This window comes from Rhinolophus sinicus, chromosome 3, assembly GCF_057876585.1.
Source record: "Rhinolophus sinicus isolate RSI-liver-muscle chromosome 3, RSI-T2T, whole genome shotgun sequence".
Lineage (NCBI taxonomy): Eukaryota > Metazoa > Chordata > Mammalia > Chiroptera > Rhinolophidae > Rhinolophus > Rhinolophus sinicus.
Window position 1 is genome coordinate 103,542,952 of NC_142503.1, and position 15,734 is coordinate 103,558,685.

Genomic DNA, 15,734 nt, shown 5'->3' on the forward strand with positions numbered 1-15,734 from the left:
TAGGCCTGGGGCAGCTTAACAAGAGGCCAAGGGCAGCCCAAGGCCTGATGCAACCTGCCAGCTGCCTGTAAGTTTCAACTGCTGAAAGAGCCTTGGTCAGTATGCAATTTCGGTGAGGCAGAGTCCTAGGTAGTCACCAGGGTGGGCGAGTGTTCACCATGTTAATGCAGATTCAGTTTTGGCACCAAGGCTGAACCTGGGGCCACTCTGCAAAATGCCCAGAGCACTGAGGCCTGTTGCCCCTTGAGACTTGTCCAAGAAACACTGTAGCTCGGGTCGGGGCTGGTTGCCTGGGCTCCAAAAGTGCCTCTAACAGTGCTGCATGAGTTGAGTGGGCTAGGGGTATCAGGGAATTACTGGGGTAGAGCTAGTGTAGTTCACTAGATCAGGCCAATGCAGTTTCAGATTTGCCCGTGTGGTAGAAGACTCAATACAAGAAAGATGGACCCTGACTGTAGGCTATATGGGACCACACAGGGATGATGGAGGCTGTCCCTCTAGCCCTTGCCCAGAAGTCACACAAATTAGTGTTTCCCTGTATACCCCTGGTGCCTCTCAAGTTGCTGTCCTTCTGCCAGAGCCCAGGGTGAGTGCCTGTGAGTGAGTGAATCTGTGCACAGGCCCCTTAAGAGGACATCTGGATTTCCAGCAGCCTTTCTTCTCACCAGGATGGGCAGAATCCTTGCTGATTTTCACAGCCAGGTCTTGTGGGGACTTATCTTCCCAGCTCTGGGACTACTCACTCCTCAGGGGTACCACTGCCATGGAGGTATCCCTCCTGGTGCTCAACCACTACACACTTGTGTGGGGCCAGCCTGTTTCACATCTTCGCCCCTCCTACTAGTCTTGACATGTCCTCTTCTTTATACCCTTAGTTATAGGAGTTCTGTTCAGCTAGTCTTCAGATGGTTCTCGAGGTTGACAGTTCTATAATTTAGTTGCAATTTTAATGTGGTCTTGGGAGGCAGTAAGCAGTGTTTACCTACTCTTCCATCTTGCCCAGAACTTGGAATGATTTTAGATTCAAAGAAAAGTTCAAAGATAGTACAGAGCTCTCTGTATGCCCATCAGCTAGTTTAAGTGTCCTCTTAGTGTTATCTCACATTACTAAAGTACATTTGCTAAACTAAGAAACCAACAAAGGTGTGTCACTGTTAACTATATCATAACTTTATTCAGGCTCCACCAGCTTTTCCATGGATGTCCTCTTCCTCTCCATGATCCAAGTTTGGGTCCCACATTGCATTTAATTGTCATGTCTCCGTAGTCTATTCTAATCTGCTACAGTTCCTTAGTCTTTCCCTGTCTTTCATGCCGTTGACATTTTTGAAAAGTATTGGTCAAGTATTTTGTAGAACGTTTCTTAATTTGGGTTTGGCTGATGTATTTTCTCATGACTAGACTGGGGTTATAGCTCTTTTGTTTCTTAAAGAATACCTCTGAGGTCACATGCCCGTCTCATTACACCGTACCAGAGGGTACTTGATGGCCATATGACATCATTGATGATGTTAACCTTGGCCATTTGGTTAAGGTAGTGTTAGCCAGGTTTCTCCACTGTAGCGTTATCATGTTTACCTTTGCATAATCTATTCTTCAGAAGCGAGTCACTACGTCCCGCTAATCCTGGGTGGGGAAGAATGAGAGGCAAGTGCTATATATTTTATTTGGGAAGATTTTCTCTTCCTGCCCCCTGCCCCCATTTATTTATGAAATAAGCATTTTAAAACAAATCACAATACATAGTCTGAAAGTTCAATGCTCCTGGTCTGAAACAGAGTCAAATACTCTCAGATAAGAGTACCAAAAAGAGAATGCTTAGATCTCATTTCAAAATCATGAAAATGTGAAATTGATAATGGAATCTTTTATTTTTAAAAACACTTTAAAATGCACTACCCACAGAGGAACAGATTTTTAACTGCTTTGTAATACATACAGTAAATCCTCACTGAATGTCGTTCATAGGTTCTGCAACTTTAAGTGAAGCAACGTAAAATAAAACCACTTTTACAATAGGCTAATTGATATAAAGAAGAGTTAAGTTCCTACGACATCGCATCATTATAATGAAATGACTCTGAAAAAAATGGTGTTATTTGAGGACCTGCTGTACTCATTTTTAGGAAGGATATTGAAGCGCAAGCTGTTCACTGCAACAGGCCTTGCTAAGGACTGGTGATTATCACTGAATTGAGGCCACAGAGTGGAAATTTCAGGGCCACAATGATGTTGTCTCTTGTGAAATGTCAATGTTAATCTTCAGGGTTATAAAAAGGAAAGAAAAAGAAGAGTATAAGCTCTTTCACAAACCAGACTGCAGAATCCCTACAGGGTACTGCAGGCCAGAGATAACTCCTCTCCTGTCTGGAAATGCATGGAAAAAACGTAGCATTTGATACCACCGGCAGCCTGGAGGCTCTCTTGAAGAAAAAGTGCCTCTTTCCACCTTGAGGTTGGAAGACAGTGCGTGGCTGAATTTGCAGAAACCAGGTGTCCTTTGGAAAAGTCCAACAAGCAAAGAACTGAGCACTGGGAACCTGAGGCTTCCCAGGACAGAGTAAATCAGTGCGGAGACCTTGAAAACCAAGGCAAAACCAACAATAGCCAAACCAAACAAAACCCAGAAAAACATTTTTAAACGTGTTTACTTTTAAATTTAAAAATAAAAATACATAGCAAAAATAAATACAGTCACAAGGGTATACAGTGAAAAGAAAGTCTCTTTTTCTAAAATTCTGGACCCATTCTTGAAAAGCAACCTCTATCAATGGTTTCATATGTTTTCAAAGATGCCCACTGCAGCATTATTTGTAATAACAAAAAGGCTGGAAGTCAGAAAAGTGTTTATTGATAGTGAGCTAGTAAAATAAATTATGGTTCATCCATACAACGGTATACTATGTAGATATTACAAAGAATGAACTCATCACAAGTGCTTGTGTGGGAAGGTCTGAAGAATATGTTATTAAGTGGGGAAAAAAAGCAAGGTAAGTAGAGCAGGATTTGTCTCTCTGATTTCGGTCACACAAGCCTCATTCAAAAGGAAAGTGTTCAGCATTACCTGAGGGTTGGTCTTATCAGAAAAGCATGGAGAGAAGTAACAGACTTGGCGACACTAGTATGTTAGAGAAGACTGTACCTACTAAAATGAGGCTACTACTGCATTGTCTTAAATCTTAAATTCTGCCCTTACATTAACGTGGTACGTCCTGTTATAACTCGTGGCACACTGATAACTTGTTATGAATACTGTTCTTCATCGGCTCTAAAATGCCCTTTTTGTCGTATTTTAACAACTCTGAAATCAGGAGGTGTCTTAAAATCTCTCCGCCAGGTAGCAGCAGTTGTTGAGGGACTGCCATTGCCCACACATGCACAACAAAATTTGTCAGAGGCTTGGAAAAAAATCCAGGAGGTATTAGTGGAGAACTCCTTTTTTAAAATGTTGTACTAGCAAGGTATGTTAGTGTGTGTGTGTGTATGTGTGTGTGTGTGAGTGTGTGAGTGTGTGTGTGTGTGTGTAAAGGAGAAAGGAGCAGTCTTCAATAACTCTAATCAAAAAGTGATTAAGAAGAGTCATTTATTTTGCTTAAATTTTCCTTTGTCTGTACACACAAGAGGAACGTAGGATAAAAATCTATGTCTAAATAAGTTTAAAGAGTTGTTTTAATCAGTATAAAAAATTCTAAGTGATAAAACAGCAGGATACCAGAGTTTAATTGGTAGCCTTTATTATTTCTTAGCAGAGCATAAAACATTGGCATGTCTTACAAATAATGGTGTTTTAGATTCAATGTATATGGGGTGTGTTTCTTATTTAAAAAAAAGGACAACCTACTGAGGGATTCAGAATATACAGTTCCTGTCTCTGGTAGACCCTGTTTTTAAATAAATTGGCTGATTTTCAGGCACCCTTTTACACCTATGACAGGAAAGGCTTGGATCTAAGTAACTCTTGTTTGGGAAAGAACAAGAGAAAGGTGTTTGGTGAAAATATACCTTGTTTACTTGTTAATTGCCTTTTTCTTTGTAACAAGAGTGTGTTAACAATCATTTGTTAATTCATTTCTTTGTAGCATAGATTGCTCTCTGTCATTCCAGCTTGTGGTTACATAGGAGGTCACTCTGATGATGATAATCTGTATTTTGCAAATTTGACCCAATTGCAATCTCAGGGCCCAGCTGCAAAGTTGCTCCCCAATTAGTAAGTATTTCCAGGTTTACCTGGGGTGTCTCTTATGCATTCTGAGTAAGTTAGGTCCACTGTATGAGGTTCTGTTATTTGTACCCCCTTTGGTCTGTTCTTCTTCCTTTGGAAGGACCCAAACCCACCTAACCCTGGTGTTTAGTCAGCACTGTTTCTGCTTCCCCTGGCCGCTGCTGCTGGTGCACGATTGTCCCCATGTTCTGTTGCTCTCTGGGGGAAATAACTCTCATTTTGGTTTACACTCCAAAATGTAAAGTGAGTTCTTTCCTCCTTACCTGCTTACCTGTGAGTTCAGTCCTCCTTACCTGCTAGGAATGGGCAACTGACCTACACTGAGCCAGTCAAGGCTCTTTCCTGGAATTTTTGAGCCCTGGGAACTCTGGTTTCTCGAGCTGTAAATCTAATGGGAACTTGGGAGTTGCTCGCAGCTACATTTCTAGAACTGGTTAGAGACAAGAAAGCCAGCATGCGGAGAGCAGCAGAGACCTGAATTTCAGTCTCAGCTGTACCCCTGCCATTCCTACCGTTTGGTTTCATGAGTCAAATTTGCTTAAGCTATTATAATTTTATTTGGGTTCCTGTCACTTGTAAACCAAAGTATACTCACCACACCATGTCCTTCTCTTTCAGTACGTATACCCCCCCTTCTTCATACTTCAGTCCACTGTGGGCTGTGATGGGAGATAAACCAGTGGGTAGACACTACACTGAGTCATCACTCACCGTCTCCACTGGCCAAAGCTGTGGTCTTGGGCTAAGCTGGCCTGTGTTTCTTCCCTAGGATAAGTTCTCTGCCCGACCATTCATGCCAGTACCACTTGGTACTACCTCTGCCTTACTCAAACTCTACTCCCCCCGCCACCCCAAACGCCTCCTCTTTTCCTCTGAAGCTCCCATTCCTCAATTACCAAATTTCTCTATATTTTCAATGTTTTCATTGAACATTTCCTCCATCTTCAGTCTTAACAGGTACCAAGTTTTCTCTCAGGGACATCACTTCCTCTTGTGAAACTAAAAAGCCAATTTTTTAAAGCCCGACTAGCCTCTCCTTATCTCATGCTTCCTTTTACTGCCCTCCTAGTATCTCTCTTTCATTCACTGGTGATATTTGCCCCAGATACACAGGCTCCCTCTACACCCCAGCTAAGGCCATTAGCCTGGGGACTTGAAGGGTCCACAGGAACGACTATCCAAAAACTCAGTCTCCAGGTCACAGACTCCCTCATTGCCAAAGGCCTTCCCTCCCACACCACCCCAGCCATTTTTCCTACAGTCTCAATTTGGATTCTGTCATTTTTCAGAAACTGTACTGATGACCATGCCACTAATTCCAACGTCCTGTTATCTAACCACAACCTCTTATTCTTCCATCTTCTCATTGAATGACTCCTACTATATCTGCCTTTCAACAATATTGGGGCCTCATTGGAGGCCATTGACTATTCTGCTTTTTCCTTTGCTATCAACTCCTTTAGCAGAAACAGCATTCTGTTTCCAGAGACATTAGCGTCAGAAGTGGAAGTAGTGTCTGGCACTAGAAGTGGCATGGTGCCATGTCCAGCAGAGATGGCCGCAGAGCTGTATTTGATTTCCCCACATCTTTAACACCACTAAAGAATGTTAGTCTTTATAATCTTTGCCAATATGGCAGAAAAGTGCTCCCTCGTTGATTATTTAATCAGTATATCTAATTTGTATATCTGATAACTAGTAAAATTGAACGTGTGTGTGTGTGGTTATTCGTCATTTGTACTCTTTTGTGAGTTGTCTGTCAATGTCCTTTGCCTATGCAGATGCTTCTCAACTTATGATGGGGTTACATCCCAATAAACCCATCAAAAGTTGAACATATTATAAATCGAAAATGCGTTTAATCTATGGAACATCAAAGCATAGTCTAGCCTACCTTAAACATGCTCAGAGCACTTACATTAGCCTACAGTTGGACAAAATCATCTAACATAAATCCTATTATACAATAAAGGGTTGACTACTGTCTCATGTAATTTATGGAATACTGTACTGAAATGAAAAACAGAATGGTTGTGTGGGTCCTCAGCATTAACGTGCACAGGGAAAAGCGTTGAACTAAAACAAAAACCAAACAAACAAAAAAGACTGAGAAAACGCTGGCAACACAGCACACTGCAGAGTATCAGTTGTTTACCCTGGTGATTGCCTGGCTAACTGGCAGCTTTGGCTCACCGGCCACTGCCCAGCATCACAAAAGACTATCATACTTCATGTCAATAGCCCAGGGAAAGATCAAAATTCAAAATTTGAAGTGAAGTTTCCACTGAATGCATATCACTTTTCATTATCATGGAGTTGAAAAATCGTAAGTCGAAGCACTGTAAGTTGCAGACCATCAGTATTTATATTTGGGTGTTCATCTTTCCATATCAATTTATAACAGCTCTCTCTATACATAAAGATACTAGTTCCTGTTTATATGTTGTAAACATATATTTGTCTTTGAACTTTGACTATGGAGTATTTTACCCTCTGCAGAAATTTTTAATTTTAAGATCTCTACCCTAGCAGGTTTTTCTTTATGGCTCCTACCTCTGGTGGCAAGCTTCAAAAAGGACTTCCCCATTTGTTCTCTAGATATCTTTATGGTTCAAGTTTTTACATTCTTAATTTGTAATCTCCCATGAATTCACTTTGATATAAACAAGTACAGTGTGGATTCAGCCTTTTTTACCCAAATGGTCAGCAAGATGTCTCAATATCATTTATTAAATGTTATCTGATTTCCACTAATTTGAATTCTATCCCATTGAATTCTTTCCGTATGTCAGAACCAGACTATTTTAATTTCTATAGCTTTATAAAATGTTTTAGTATTTCTTAGAGTAAGTTTCTCTCATCAGCAAGATAGCATGACTCTTTATTTGGTGTTTTCCCATTACCCTTAAGTAAAGTTTTTGTTGTTTTTATGACAGAAATTAAATATATACATTTATTTATTTATTGTCAAAGGGATTGTTTTTATCAACTTATTTCATATTTTCTGCTTTTTGTGTTTTCTAGATATTTCCTTTGTTTTCTGTATTTCATTCTGTATTCTATGTTATATTAGAATAATAGAAATATTTTGTTTGCTTGAATCTCTGTGTTAATTTAGAAATTCTATTTTTAATTATTAATGTCTTTAGGCTTAGGGGAAAAAACCTTTATTTCTTTTATCAATGGCAAGAATATAAACCTTTTCATAAACCTCATGTTATTTTTGTTTGGTCGTTTAGTCATTGTGGGGACAGAGCCCCAGAGAGCAGTTTCCAGGCTCTCAGCCTCACGTGGAAAGGTGCTGGCTCTGGTAGTAGATGGCTATTGGCTGTGGCTCGTTGGCCGTCAGCTGTAGCCGGTTAGCCAATTGGCCACTAATATAACTGCCCTGGCTGTGGTGGAGAGTGGTCGGTCAGTTGGCAGAAAAGCAGACAGCAGGTTGCACGTCGTGTGAACCCAGCCTTCAGTGAGACCATAGTGGTATGACTCCCCTACCTGTGGCTCCGTGGGTGTTCCTTTTTGGCCTCACCATATCCTGCGTTCTTATGTGGGGAGCGGGAGCAGAGACCCCGCCTGATACCCCGCACGACAGTCATCAATGAATGAAGTAAATAGATTCAGACTCAGGTTTGCCAACAGATAAGATGTCTGGACTTTGTTTGGCCCTTTCAGCTCAGAACCCATCGATTGGGCTGATAGAGGAGCCCCTAGCAGACATCTGTTGGTGTATTTCTGCTGGGCCCAGAATTATACTCCAATCATGCAATCAATCAACCTGCAATCCACTCCATATAAATTTTCTAAGCAAGAGAGTCAAGTACAGTTGGTGGCTTTCCTTTAAACGGTGTCAGACATGAAGGCCACACAGCTCCAACAGCCTTCTTAGTTGTACCCATCCTGACAAGGTAGTGATGACTGTCTAGGATGTGGTGCTGCTTGGCTTGTTTCCTGCCATTTCCTGTTCTGTTGCATGATGGGAGGTACAGTCTCTAAATTACTGTGGAGAGTGTTGCTGGTCGAGTGAAAGGGGGCTGAGCCCAGCTCATTCATTACACGGCTACAGCACTACAGTTAGGAAACGGCAGTTTGTTTTTCTAGCTTGTCTGGTCTGCACGTGAATTACATATAGGTAATGAAGGAAGACTCTCAATAATTCCATCTTTCTCTAGATCCAGCTACCCTGTTCTCCCTCAAAGTGTGGAGCATGCAGGAGGCAAATCAAATAATATGCCTTTAATCCTTCTTCTTGTCTGCCCCGCTGTAGGCCTACAAAATTGTCTTATTTATAGTTTCAAGGCTGTTGCTAGTTTTGTGTTTTGGTCATGGAATTATAATGTGAAGGCAGAATGAACTGTCTCAGGAACAGAATTCTGCTGCCATGCTAACCCAGAAACCATCTCTCTATATATTTTTCAAAGTAAATGATGTAACTTAAAACCTACTCAACTCGGGCAATGCAAAATTTGCAGTTCTTGTGGGAATATTATATCACCATCTTTGCATTCACTTAAGGTATTCCACTTAAGAGGCAGAATAGTAACATTAGATACTTCCTACTTTACATGTATTAATGCAATAGTCATAGGTTAATATTTCATTAGGATTGAATTAAGTATTTACAGATGTGCATACTAAGGGCAACTATCTTAATATTGTACCAGTTGGGGGGAGGTTGACTAACCTGTCCATTTCAAAATGATTCACACTAATTCTAATGGTGTCTCATTATAAGAAAGTGTAGTATTGTAGTGATACGTTTCTCCTAGTGGAACAACTGGAACAACGGGAACGTTATTTTCTTTAAGAAGTGCTACATAGTACCTGCAAATGTGAAAGATTTTTTAAAGCTGGTGGAAGGTAGATAAGGTCCTGAGGAAAAAAAAAAGGAGAACAATACATTTTAATTTTTTTCTTAGCCTTTTTTTTTGCCCCCAAATGATGGTCCTTTGCTTTGAAGTGCAGCAGCCACAAGCTTTGTCATTTTAACATTTGTTTTCATAGTTCTGTGCAAGCCTGGTGGAGCCCCGCATTGAGTTCCATAAGCTGTAGAGTGCACTAGGTTGATGTACACATGGGGAAGGAAGGGGGTGGCAAGTCAGCAGGTGTAGCTGAGGGCCTCAGCTGAGAGTGTCAGTGAACCACGGGGTCTTGGGGGTGGGGGTGGGAAGCAACCATTCATGAATCTCTGTTGATAGACTCGGGCCTAAGAAACCTGTGATCAGACCCTGCTGGACCCGGGACTAGGGGACCACAACTGAGGCTCGGTGCTCAAATCCGGGTACCCCATTTTAAGAGGGAGGCTACCCTGCGAGAATGAAATGTGCCTGGGAAGGAGGACCCGGTGGCAGAAACTAAAAAAGAAAGAAAACACAACCACAGCATGAATTGAAGAAGAAAGCATTGAGGAAGAGGCAGAATATTTTAGAATTAGAATATTTAAAGTGACACTGTGGAGGAAAGATGTTACAATGTGCCTTTGTAGCTCCAGGGGGCAGGACCAGGAATAATGCCTGGAAATCTCAGGGGGACAAATCTGACTCAGTAGGAGGCAGGATTTTCTCACAATGGGGGTTGTTCTCTTAGAGAGAGGCTGCCTGCTGAGCGCTTGCTCTTCCTTAGTGCTTAGAGTTTGCATGTTAGGTCAGGCCAGGGAGATACAAGCTGGGATTCCTATTTGGAGGGAACAAATAATTAGGTGATCTCTGATGCTCCTGCTAACTCCAAGATTTCTATTCCACTTTCCTATCATAGCATGGGTTCTACAACTGACACCTTATAATATTCAAATTCATGCAATTCTTTTATATACATTCAGACTGTGCTGCGATAGAAATGGCTACCGCGGAATGATCTGAATCTCAAAGAGGCTTATCCTTTGTTACAGGATTTCAGAGCTAATTTTTTGTGACCCAATCTTTGCCCCGTTAAAAAAAAAATCCTAGTTCTTTTCCAATGTATTATAGTATTTTCAAAATAACTCTCCATTTAGTTTAACTTGTTGTTAAGCCTCTCTCCTGCCCTCCCCACTTGCTATTAAGGCTTAGCCATAGGCTGAATAAAGGAATAAATGTACAGAAGAAGAGGACATCCACCTCTATGGTCCAGGTGACTGAGCCAGAACCCCAGGCAATCAGGCAGGGGAAGTAAAAGAAACACCCCCTCCTCTGGTTTAGGAGACTGGGCGGGAGAGAGAAAAGCAGAACAGAGTGTGTCCAAAGTTCTTCATGGAGACCTCAGCTCCGAGGGGAGGAGTGGTAGGTGGGTCCCAGGGAATACTAGCCGGGGCAGGTGTTTGTTTTGCTTCACGTTTGGGGCTCTCCAAGAAGCTCCTCTCAAAGGCTGTGCTGTCCTGGCCTGTGGGAACCACATCAGAGGACATTCGGTGGAGCAGCAGGCTTTGCAGAGGGGGAACTAGACTTTGGTTTTCCTGAGTAGCTGCTCAGGTTTTGGTGTGGCATGCGTAGGACCTAGGAGTTTCCACATGTGCCCTAGGAGTGCATGTTCAGGAGGAGCTGAGTGAGATCTGTGGGCCTGCAGGGGGGCCTGTGATGGTGAGGGGCAGAGTCACCTGCCCAGGAGTAGGGTGAAAGTTAAGGCAGAGCCCCAGAGGCAACTGCGGTGCCCACATCTGAGGAGCCAGTTAGCCAGGGAGCACCACTGTGGCCTGGTGGGGCTGAGTGACCAAACAACAGACAATGACCGAGGAGATAAGTCAGAAAGAGACACTATTGCCACAGAGGCCAGCAAGGACTCAGAAAGCCACACAGGAGCACACATCTGGACCTAAGACGTCCTCTCCTGCTGCCAAGGTCACTGAGCCATACCCTCCCTCGTGCCCCTAGGCATCATTTGGTAGAGGAGCAGGGAGGATGGGACGGCTGGATATGAGAGGCAGAGCATTGTTACGTAAAAGACTGCGCATGTTCTTAAGGACACTGTTTAAATATTACACTGCAACAGCACGTTATAAGATTGGACTAAAATTCAGGAGTTTTTCTGGCTTTCCAGCAGGTGGATCTCATAAAAAATAGCTGTTATGGACAACATAAAGAAGCAACATTCTCTTTGCACGTCTGAGTTAGAGTATGAATACATTTTTTACTCCATTATAAATGTCAATCACATAAAAATTGTGACATTGAGCTGGTGAACAGACACTTGTATTTCCAGTGCCTAGGGTGGTGTCTAGAGCATGGAATGTGCCAAATAATTATTTGGTAAGTTAATAAATCAATTAATAGCCAATTTTCAGTCATAGGGTAGAAGAACATTTTTACAAACTCAGATATATGATTATAGAAATATCAGTCACTTCCTCGGTTCGATGCAGACTCTCTGGGGAATCTATATAATTCAGTATCCATCTGAAACAGGACCAGCAAGATAAGGTATCTCATCAGGGAGAAATTGAAGAGATGAAATGGAGTAGGCGGGACTAGCATCATAAAGGACTGTGTAGTAAAGGTCACTGAGAGGAGATGGAAGAAAAAAATCAATGAAAAGCTGCAAAAGAAAGAAAAAAAATTGTAATAGCCGAAGTTAATTTAAGGCAATGACAAATGGAGTTGAGTTTGGGTTATGTATGTGAGGCCCACCTTGTATAGTCTATTTTGTTTTTACGCAATATCCTTACTACTCCATGTCATAAAGCACTTAACATAAAACACTCAATAAGAGAATCAATTACAGACTGGAAAAGGCATAAAAATAATTTAAAATTTTTTTACATTGCATTTTCATACCAACTAATTCCAAAATGAGTTGCTGGTTTGTTGATTTTCATATTTACCATTGAATACTCATCTCCTATTTGTATCAGCATAGCCCAATACACTCATGGCACAGAATCAAACCCTTGGAGATAATGCTTTCATAGTATAGTTTATGATAGAATTTCTCTAAGTCTAAAGACGTTCCACTCCTCCTAAACACCTTTTTCTTCTTTATCTGCTTCTTCTGATTACTTTTTATTTTACAGACGCATTGTATGTCAGATTTGCCCCAGCTCAGACTCTCAACACCTCTTCTCTAAATCAGGGATAGAAGACACATGCAACTCCTGTGCCAGTTCCAATGCCCTGGGGTGCTGTATTGAAAAGGAATCCGAGGCATCGTCCAGGCACACAGGAAAGAATGTCATTGTCATTTAATGATGTCTACCGTGGATGTGGGAGAAGGAGGGCCAGGTACACACCAGCCCTGGCCCAGATATTTTAACCACTTTCCCACTATCTCCTCACCTTCAGTCCCTTGCCTGCATAATATTATCTTCCTAAAATTAGAAATATTCACTTTCCCCTCATACACCTTTTGTGGCTCCTTATTTCTTACTTAGGGAAGTTGAGTCTCCTTAGCATGGTGTACAGGGCCTTCACAGTCTGGGTTTACCTTTCAACATTGCGGTTTGCTATAGCTTTTCATCACTTTCCAGCCACTCTGGACTATTCAAATAGGTTCCAGGAGTATGCCTACATTCATGCTTTCCCCTTTCTTTGAAATACCCTTCACCTTCCCATATGTATTTCCTCCACATTTTCATGCTTCATTTCAAATGCTCTCTCCTTTGGAAAACCTTCTCATATTCCCCCCAGCCAGCCAGATTTAAGTGATGATTTCTGTAATGTATTGTTAACCCAGATGAAAATGAGCTCAGCTAAGCATTCTGAACAAGAAGCTGCTTACCAGATTTTGCCAGCTCTGGGTCCCAGGACCTGTATTGTGATAGAGCAGGGGCCTACTATCAAGAAATGTATGTACTGTAATACTTGGAAGGACTTTATAAAAGAAACAAAGAAGTTAACTGAGAATCAATGAACCCATATTCTGGAGTGAAACTATATGTACTATTATTTTTGAAGCCTAAATATATTTGGTGTGTTTTAAAATTAAGTTCTTGTTCCTTATCACAAATGAACTGATAGAAACCTTACCCAGACTGTTCTGACTCAACAGCAATGAATGTAAATGAGATAAAACTGCCTAGTAAGAGTAAAAGACTGACAGACTGGGTTTTTATTTTTTAAATGATATTATATAGGTTATCTATTTGAAACATTTTTACAACATAGTCACTCTGAAAAATGGAAAATACAAAGATGGGAGTAGATGTACTAAGAATGTGAACAAACAAAAAAGAAACAGATTGAGATATACTACCAGGTAAAGATGAATTCAAAGCAAAAAAAAAAAAAAAATGCTGAACAGAAAAATATCTGTCTATAATGAAATACAACAATAATGAATCTTTTTATACCAATTGACATAGGATCAAAATTAATCACTGGGCTGTGCTAGTGAGAATGAATGAAAATATGTGTTTTTCTGGGAAGACAGTACACAGAAGGGCCTGGGTAACTTTTGTGAGACCCAGACTTTATTGAATGCCAAGCTACCTAATGAACATTTTCATTGGATATCCAATAGGCATCTTAAACTTAGATGCTCAAAACCAAATTTTTCATTTAACCTCAAATCTGTTCTTCTGACAATCTTCAATCTCAGTAAATGGCAATTCCATTCTTCCATCGGCTCAAACCAAAAACTTTGAAGTTTTGTTTTGTTTTTTCACTCCTTTCGTTCTTCTACACCTCACATCCATTCTTTCAGTGAATTCTGCTTTACCTTAAAATGTAGCCCAAATCTGATCGCTTTGTGTCCCCTCTTCAGGTGATACCCTGGTCCAAGCCATCATCACCTTTCATCTAAATTATTGCTATACCTTTATAGCTGGTCTCTTTCTTGCCCTCACTAGAATAGCCAGCGTGGTGTCTTTCAAATCCAGGAGTGTGTCACCCCTCTGCTCAAAGTCCTTCAATTGCCTTCCAGCTACTCAGAACAAAAGCCAAAGTTGTTACCATGGCCTGCAAGGCCCTCCATAATCTGACCGTCACCTGCTTCACTTTATCTCCTTTCACTTTCCCCTGCCTCACTTTGTTCCAGGCACACCAGCCTCCACACTGCTCATAAAATAAGCTAGGTGTGTCCCTGCCGTTGGGCCTCTGCCCTAGCTGTTTCCTCTAACCGGAACACTCTCGCATGGAGAACAGAATGACTCACTCCTGCATCTCCTTCAGGTTTCTGCACAGGAGTTACCTGCCCGTCAAAGGAGGTTTTCCTGATCACTCTCATCTCAATAGCAATTCCCTCATTCTTCTCCTTCCCCACTCACTTTCCATCCTTCTCACCTGCTCTATTTTTCTACATCGTCCTTATCACCATCTGACCTATGACATGTACTTTTTATTATTGTTGTTTGTCTGGTTTCTACAGCTCCTTCTTCCCTTCTAGAATGTAATTTCCATGTGACTCATGCAGGGATTTTTTTGGGGGGTGGAGGGGTAGGTCGTTTGTTGCTGTAGCCCTAGACTCTGTAACAATGCCTGGCCTATGGTAGAAGTTTAATAAGTATTTTTTGAAAAGATTGAATGATTGTTCCAGTCACCTAGCCACACTTAGGTATCCCTTGGAACTCAAGAAGGAGACATGAGGCCAGGGAGAGGTAAAGGGTTGGACGAGCTGGCCTAGACTGACCCCTCCAGGAGGGACTTTGGCACTTGGCAGTTAGAGGAGCAGACATTGTGTGTCCATGCCCTGTTGACATGACCTCTATTGTGTCTCTCTCAGCCTTTTTTGCCTTCCCTCCCTTTCCTCTCACTACTGTCACCATCACTACGGTCATAAAGGCTTCCGGAAGGCTTAAGAGGCACTTTCTAGTTCTAGGGCATCTGCCACGAGCAGCTGTGGGGCTCCAGGGTGTGGATTCCTGGTATTTTTAGGCAAAGAACGTACTTAGCAATGAGCTCACCCACAGGAACTGGAAGAGAATAGGGTCGAAACACCTGCCCCTGCTACTGCTGTCTAATTGATGCCTCCAGGTGCTGTTAGCAGGCTTGATCAGTTAGTCCTTGTAACGAAGGCCAAATGTAATTAGTTAATTAATGCAGAGGTTAACAGTATGGACTTTGACAGACCTGAATTCAAGCTCTGCCATTTAGTGGCTCTAAGGTCTTGGGAAAATCACCTAAACTATCCAGGTCTCAATTCATATTGAGGCCTCAATTCATAGTCATAAAATGGAAATAATAATAGCACTTGCTTCAGAGAACTACTGTTAGGGTTAAATGAAAATGGAAGCCAAACATTTAGCACAGTGCTTGGCCTATGGCAAGGACTCAACTAGTATTTCCACCCAAATTATGTAATAAAGTTTGTTACCATGAGAGATTCCTGACAAGAGGAAAACGACTTAACTCCCATCCTGCCCCCAAATGCTTGGACTATGTGGACCATTTGGACTCTGAATTTTCAGTGACGGTGTTGTATCCTTGTAGCTGCTGAGTGGCGGAAGCTGGAGAGAGTCGGTGAGACAGAGCTCACCCAGATTCAGACACAAAGTACATGTTTAGCTGCATTTTATATGCTTGGTCTGTTAAATAGGTCTATTTTCATTGACTTGACCCAAAGTGATTCACAAGAGACCTTAACTTTGCACTTCTATGTGTAAAGTGTTTTT